Below are 6,530 nucleotides of genomic sequence, written 5' to 3' on the forward strand. Positions count from 1 at the left end.
AGAATAGTGCAGGGATCGATATAGCGAGGAGCTAGCTTGCCCTTGATCCCGAAGCGGTGAGCACCCTTCATTGGTGTAACTCGAAGATAAGAATTTTCGCCAGGATGATAGACCATGTATTTGTGATGACGGTCATACTGATTTTTCTAACGTGACTGAGTAGTCTTGAGATTCTCGGGAAAAATGCCGACTTGTTACTTGGCCTATTGGACAATATCCAGACCGAAGAGTGGACGTTCCCCAGTTTTTGACAAGTTTAGAGGGGTTCGACACTTTCGTCCATATAACACATCGAAGGGGGCCATCTTCAGACTAGCTTGATAGCTATTATTATAAGAGAACTCGACATACGGAAGAGATTCCTCCCATTTCTTGCCAAAGGAAATTACACAAGCGCGAAGCATGCCTTCCAGAACTTGGTTGACACATTCAACTTGTCCTTTGCGACTAAGGATGAAACGGAGTACTGAACAACAAATGAGTTCCCATAGCTTATTGGAAACTTGCCCATAATCATGAAGTGAACAAGCTGCGATGGTCTAAACTGATAACCAGTGGAATACCGAGAAGTGAAACAATTCTGGACATGTAGAGAGTTGCAAGCTGACTAGCAGTGATTGTTTCTTTGACCACCACAAAATGTATAACTTTAGAAAGTCGGTCAATGACGACAATAATAACATCATTACCTTTCTGCGATTTGGGAAACCCAGTGATGAAGTCCATCTCAACATGGTCCCATCTCCATTCAGGAATAGTGATAGGTTGCAGAGTTCCAGCAGGCCTTTGATGCTCTGCTTTGATACGGCGGCAAACATCACACTCAACAACATAATGAGCAATGTCTTGCTTCATATTAGACCACCAGAATCTCTGACGAATGTCCTGGTACATCTTTGTACTACCGGGATGAATAGACAAAGGCGTATCATGAGCTTCTTTCATAACCTCCTGTGTCATATCCTGGCTTTCCTCTGAACATGGCACCACTAGGCGGCCCTTGAAGTACAAGGTGCCATCATCAGCCATAGTGAAGAATGAGGGCTTGCCTTCGGCGATGTAGCACTTAATCTTGTGGGCTTGAGAGTCATACTTCTGTATCGTTTTGACGCTGTTCACGAGATCTGGTATAGCAACCAGGGTATTGAGAGAACCCTGGGTAACAACGTGGAGGTTCATCTTGCGGCTCTCAGGAGGAGGGGCAGTGAGTGCACCAGGAGAAACAATATGGAGGTTCAGCTTTCTGAATTCTTCAACAAGCGAGGACTGAACTTTGTGAACCTGGAGGTGATTGTAGTAAGACTTGCGGCTTAAGGCATCGGCCATTACATTAGGCTCCTATACCCACGTCAAAGACTGCAATAGTCTCCATCCATCTCTATTAATGGAGGTTCAAGTCTGGCTGAGTAAACAGATACTTCAGACTTTGGTGGTCGGTGAAGATCTAAAAACGATTACCGAGAAGGTAATGTCACCACTGCTTCAGAGCATGAATGACAGCAGCAAGCTCGAGGTCATGAACTGGGTAGTTTTCTTCATGAGGCCGGAGTTGACGAGAGGCATAAGAAATCACTCTGCGCTCTTGCATTAGGACACAGCCTAATCCTTGATGGGAAGCGTCGCAGTAAATGATGAAGTCCTTCTTAGTATAAGGTGGAGCAAGCACTGGGGCAGAAGTCAACTTGTCTTTGAGCACTTGGAAACTTTCCTGACACTTGTCTGTCCATTGGAACTTGACACCCTTATGCAAGAGGTTAGTCAGAGGCCTGGCGATCTTGGAGAAGTTCTCGATGAATCAACGGCAATAGCTGGCAAGACCGAGAAAACTTCGGACTTGCTTGACATTCTTCGGAGGAGTCCAATCAAGAATAGCCTAGACTCTTTCATGGTTGACGGCAATACCATCCTTGGAGATGACATGCCCAAGATAGGTTACTTCTGGAAGCCAGAATTAACACTTGGAATACTTAGCATAGAGTTGATGCTCTCGGAGCTTTTCCAGCACAAGACGAAGATGTTCAACATGTTCTTCCTTTTTTGTTGGAAAATACCAGGATATGATCCAGATAAACAACTACGTACTTGCCAAGGTAATCCATGAATATATAGTTCATCAGGCGAGAGAAGGTGGCTGGAGCATTCGTTTAGCCGAATGACATGACGGTGTACTCGTATGATCCATATCGAGTCACGAAGGTGGTCTTTGGGATATCCTCTTCACGAACACGGATCTGGTGGTAACCCAACCTCAAGTCGAGTTTGGAGAACACTGATGAACAAGCCAGTTGATCATAAAGATCATTGATCCGAGGGAGGGGATATTTGTTCTGGATAGTGGCTTGGTTAATAGGACAATAATCTTGGACTAATCGGTTTGTCCCATCCTTCTTCTTAACAAAGAGAGAAGGTGTTCCCCAAGGAGAGCAACTAGGGTGAAGGAAACTTTTGCGAAGAGATTTGTAGATTTCCTCCTTAAGCTCAATGAGTTCATGCGGCGGCATCTTGTAGGGTCATTTGGCTATAGGAGTGGTGCCTGGTTTCAAGTCGATGATGAATTCGATAGCTCTAGCAGGGGGAATCCCTGGAAGTTCTTCAGGAAAGACGTCTTGAATTCGCAAATGACGGGAATGTTTTCAATGCCCTCGAGTGGTGCAGCGTTCAATGCATTCAAGGCATAAAGCTGTGCCTCGACATTCTGAACTAGATGAGCCTGGTAAGTAATTATTTCATCAGAAGGGTGTAGCAGATGGACGGTCTTAGTGGCGCAAACTATAGAAGCAGTATGCGCTTTCAACCAATCCATTCCCAGAATGAGGTCAATGCTACAAGACTTCAGTACGATGGGAGAGACAAGGAAGTCTAGCCCTTCGATTTCAACGAGGACATCGTTGCAAATCATGGAGGTTCGACATTGGCCCGCGGGAGTGTGTACTAATAGCGAAGTGTTCATCTCCTCACATTTAATGTCGTGCAAGCATGCAAAATCTTCTGACATGAATGAATGTGATGCACCTGTATCAAATAAAACTGATGCTGGTACTGAATTTATGAGGAGTGTACCCATCACGGTAGCAGGCTGGTCTTGAGCTTCATTAAGATGAACGTGGTTGGCATGAACACGACCATAAGACCTGGCATTGTTGTTGTGAGGCTGGTTGCTTCCACGGCCAGCTGCGGGAAGGGCCAGTTGATTCTTATTCTGATGGCAGTCTCTGGCACGGTGACCTGGTTGACCACACTTGTAGCAGAGACCATTATTTGGAGTGGGAACAGGAGCTTGGAGTGGTGGAGCTAGAAGCTTTGGCTGCCTAGATGGTGGAGGAGGCAGACGAGGTGCATCATAGGTCTGCCTTGGAGCAGGTGTAGTTGGCTGGTACATGCTGTTGAAAAATTTTGTTGTTTGCCATATTTGAATTGATTTTCGAATCGGTTTTGATCTAACGAGAGATTAGCAACAGTAACAGAGGTGATGTGGCATCATTAATAGAGTTTTACTATAGCTAAATTATCCGTGCGTTACAAAACTCCTCCACTACAAGAAATCTCATCCCGAGATTTTAGGAGGTAGAGGGAAACAATGCGAGGTATTCATCACGCAGGCGGTCCTCGTGTTCCCATGTGGCTTCTTCTTTAGAGTGATGCGACCACTAGACTTTGAGGAACTTGATCGCTTTCTGACGTGTGCGGCGTTCAGCTTGGTCGAGAATGCAGCTGCTACGTCTTGAGTTTGCGTTGGTTTTCCCCGAAGAGGAAGGGATGATGCAGCAGAGTTGGCATAGATCGAGATTAGGATTTGTCACTCCGTCTATCGGAGAGGTATCTCTGGGCCCTCTCAATATTGCACATCACTATAAGCCTTGCAAGCAATGTGACCAATGAGTTAGTTGCGGGATGATGCATTACAGAATGAGTAAAGAGACTTGCTGGTAACGAGATTGAACTAGGTATTGAGATACCGACGATCGAATCTCGGGCAAGTAACATACCGATGACAAGGGGAACAACATGTGTTGTTATGTGGTTTGACGGATAAAGATCTTCGTAGAATAAGTAGGAGCCAATATGCGCATCCAGGTTCCGCTATTGGTTATTTGACCGGAAATGAGTCTCGGTCATGTCTACATAGTTCTCGAACCTGTAGGGTCCGGACGCTTAACGTTCGGTGACGATCGGTATTATGAGTGTATGTGTTTTGATGTACCAAAGGTTGTTCGGAGTCCCGGATGAGATCAGGGACATGTCGAGGAGTCTATAAATGTTCAAGACGTAATGATCAATATATTGGAAGGCTATATTCCGACATCGGAAAGGTTCTGAGTGGTTCCGGTATTTATCGGAGTACCGGAGAGTTACGTGAATTCGTCGGGGAGTATATGGGCCTTATTGAGCTTTAGGGGAGAGAGAGAGGGGCTACCTAGGGCAGCCCCCCCAAGGCCTAGTCCGAATTGGACTAGGGGGAGGGGCGGCTCCCCCTCCTTCCTTCTCTTCTCTCTTCCCCTTCCTTTTCTCCTACTCCAACTACTTGGAAGGGGGGGGGTCCTACTCCCGGTGGGAGTAGGACTCCCCAGGGCGCACCATAGTAGAGGGCCGGCCCTCCCCATCCTCCACTCCTTTATATACGGGGGAGGAGGGCACCCCATGGACACACAAGTTGATCATTGATCCCTTAGCCGTGTGCGGTGCCCCCTCCACCATAATCCACCTTGGTCATATCGTAGCGGTGCTTAGGCGAAGCCCTGTTCCGGTAGCATCATCATCACCGTCATCACGCCGTCGTGCTGACGAAGCTCTCCCTCGACACTCTGCTGATCATGAGTTGATGGGACGTCACTGAGCTGAACGTGTGCAGATCACGGAGGTGCCGTACTTTCGGTACTAGGATCGGTCCATCGTGAAGACGTACGACTACATCAACTGCGTTGTCATAATGCTTCCGCTTACGGTCGATGTGGGTACATGGACAAAACTCTCCCCTCTCGTTGCTATGCATCACCATGATCATGCGTGTGAGTAGGATTTTTTTTGAAATTACTGTGTTCCCCAACAGTATCATGATATGATACATAACCCTCTATTCCCTCATTTAATTCTATGATAAACCATAAAAATTGCCTAGTTGGCATGCATGATACTAGCTATGATACTCCCATGACGATCAGCCTAGCAAAGAAGGTGTACAAATCATTTGGGCGTCGCTTTGCGAGTTTTCGTCTGTGACGCCCCCGATTCAATCATACACTAATCATACACGCAAACGTGTACAATCAAGATCAGGGACTCACGGGAAGATATCACAACACAACTCTAGAAATAAAATAAGTCATACAAGCATCATATTACAAGCCAGGGGCCTCGAGGGCTCGAATACAAGAGCTCGATCATAGACGAGTTAGCGGAAGCAACAATATCTGAGTATATACATAAGTTAAACAAGTTTGCCTTAAGAAGGCTAGCACAAACTGGGATACATATCGAAAGAGGCACATGCCTCCGGCCTGGGATCCTCCTGAACTACTCCTGGTCATCGACAGCGGCTTGCACGTAGTAGTAGGCACCTCCAGTGTAGTAGGAGTCGTCATCGACGGTGGCGTCTGGCTCCTGGACTCCATCGTCTGGTTGCACCAATCGGGTATAGAAAGGGGAAAAAGGGGGGAGCAAAGCAACCGTGAGTACTCATCCAAAGTACTCGCAAGCAAGGAGCTACACTACATATGCATTGATATCAAATGAAAGGGGTAGTATATGTGGACTGAACTGCAGAATGCCAGAATAAGAGGGGGATAGCTAGTCCTGTCGAAGACTACGCTTCTGGCATCCTCCATCTTGCAGCATGTAGAAGAGAGTAGATGGTAAGTTCACCAAGTATCATCGCATAGCATAATCCTACCCGATGATCCTCCCCTCGTCGCCCTGTGAGAGAGCGATCACCGGTTATATCTTGCACTTGGAAGGGTGTGTTTTATTAAGTATCCGGTTCTAGTTGTCATAAGGTCAAGGTACAACTCTGGGCTGTCCTTTTACCGAGGGACACGGCTATTCAAATAGATAAACTTCCCTGCAGGGGTGCACCACATTTCCCAACATGCTCGATCCCCTTTGGCCGGACACACTTTCCTAGGTCATGCCCGGCCTCGGAAGATCAACACGTTGCAGCCCTACCTAGGCACAACAGAGAGGTCAGCACGCTGGTCTAAATCCTATGGCGCAGGGGTCTGGGCCCATCGCCCATTGCACACCTGCATGTTGCGTGGGCGGCCGGAAGCAGACCTAGCCCCCTTAATACAAGAGCATGCTTATGGTCCAATCCAGCGCGCGCCGCTCAGTCGCTGACGTCATGAAGGCTTCGGCTGATACCACGATGTTGAGTGCGCATAACTGGTCCCGCGTACTTGGTTAGTGCATATAGGCCAATGGCCAGACTCAGATCAAATACCCAGATCTCGTCAAGCGTGTTAATTGAATTAACCGCGGACGCCAACCAGGGCCAGTCCCACCTCTCTCCTAGGTGGTCTCAACCTGCCCTGTCGCTC

The sequence above is a fragment of the Triticum dicoccoides genome, chromosome 2A (assembly GCF_002162155.2).
Source record: "Triticum dicoccoides isolate Atlit2015 ecotype Zavitan chromosome 2A, WEW_v2.0, whole genome shotgun sequence".
In the NCBI taxonomy this organism is placed as follows: Eukaryota; Viridiplantae; Streptophyta; class Magnoliopsida; order Poales; family Poaceae; genus Triticum; species Triticum dicoccoides.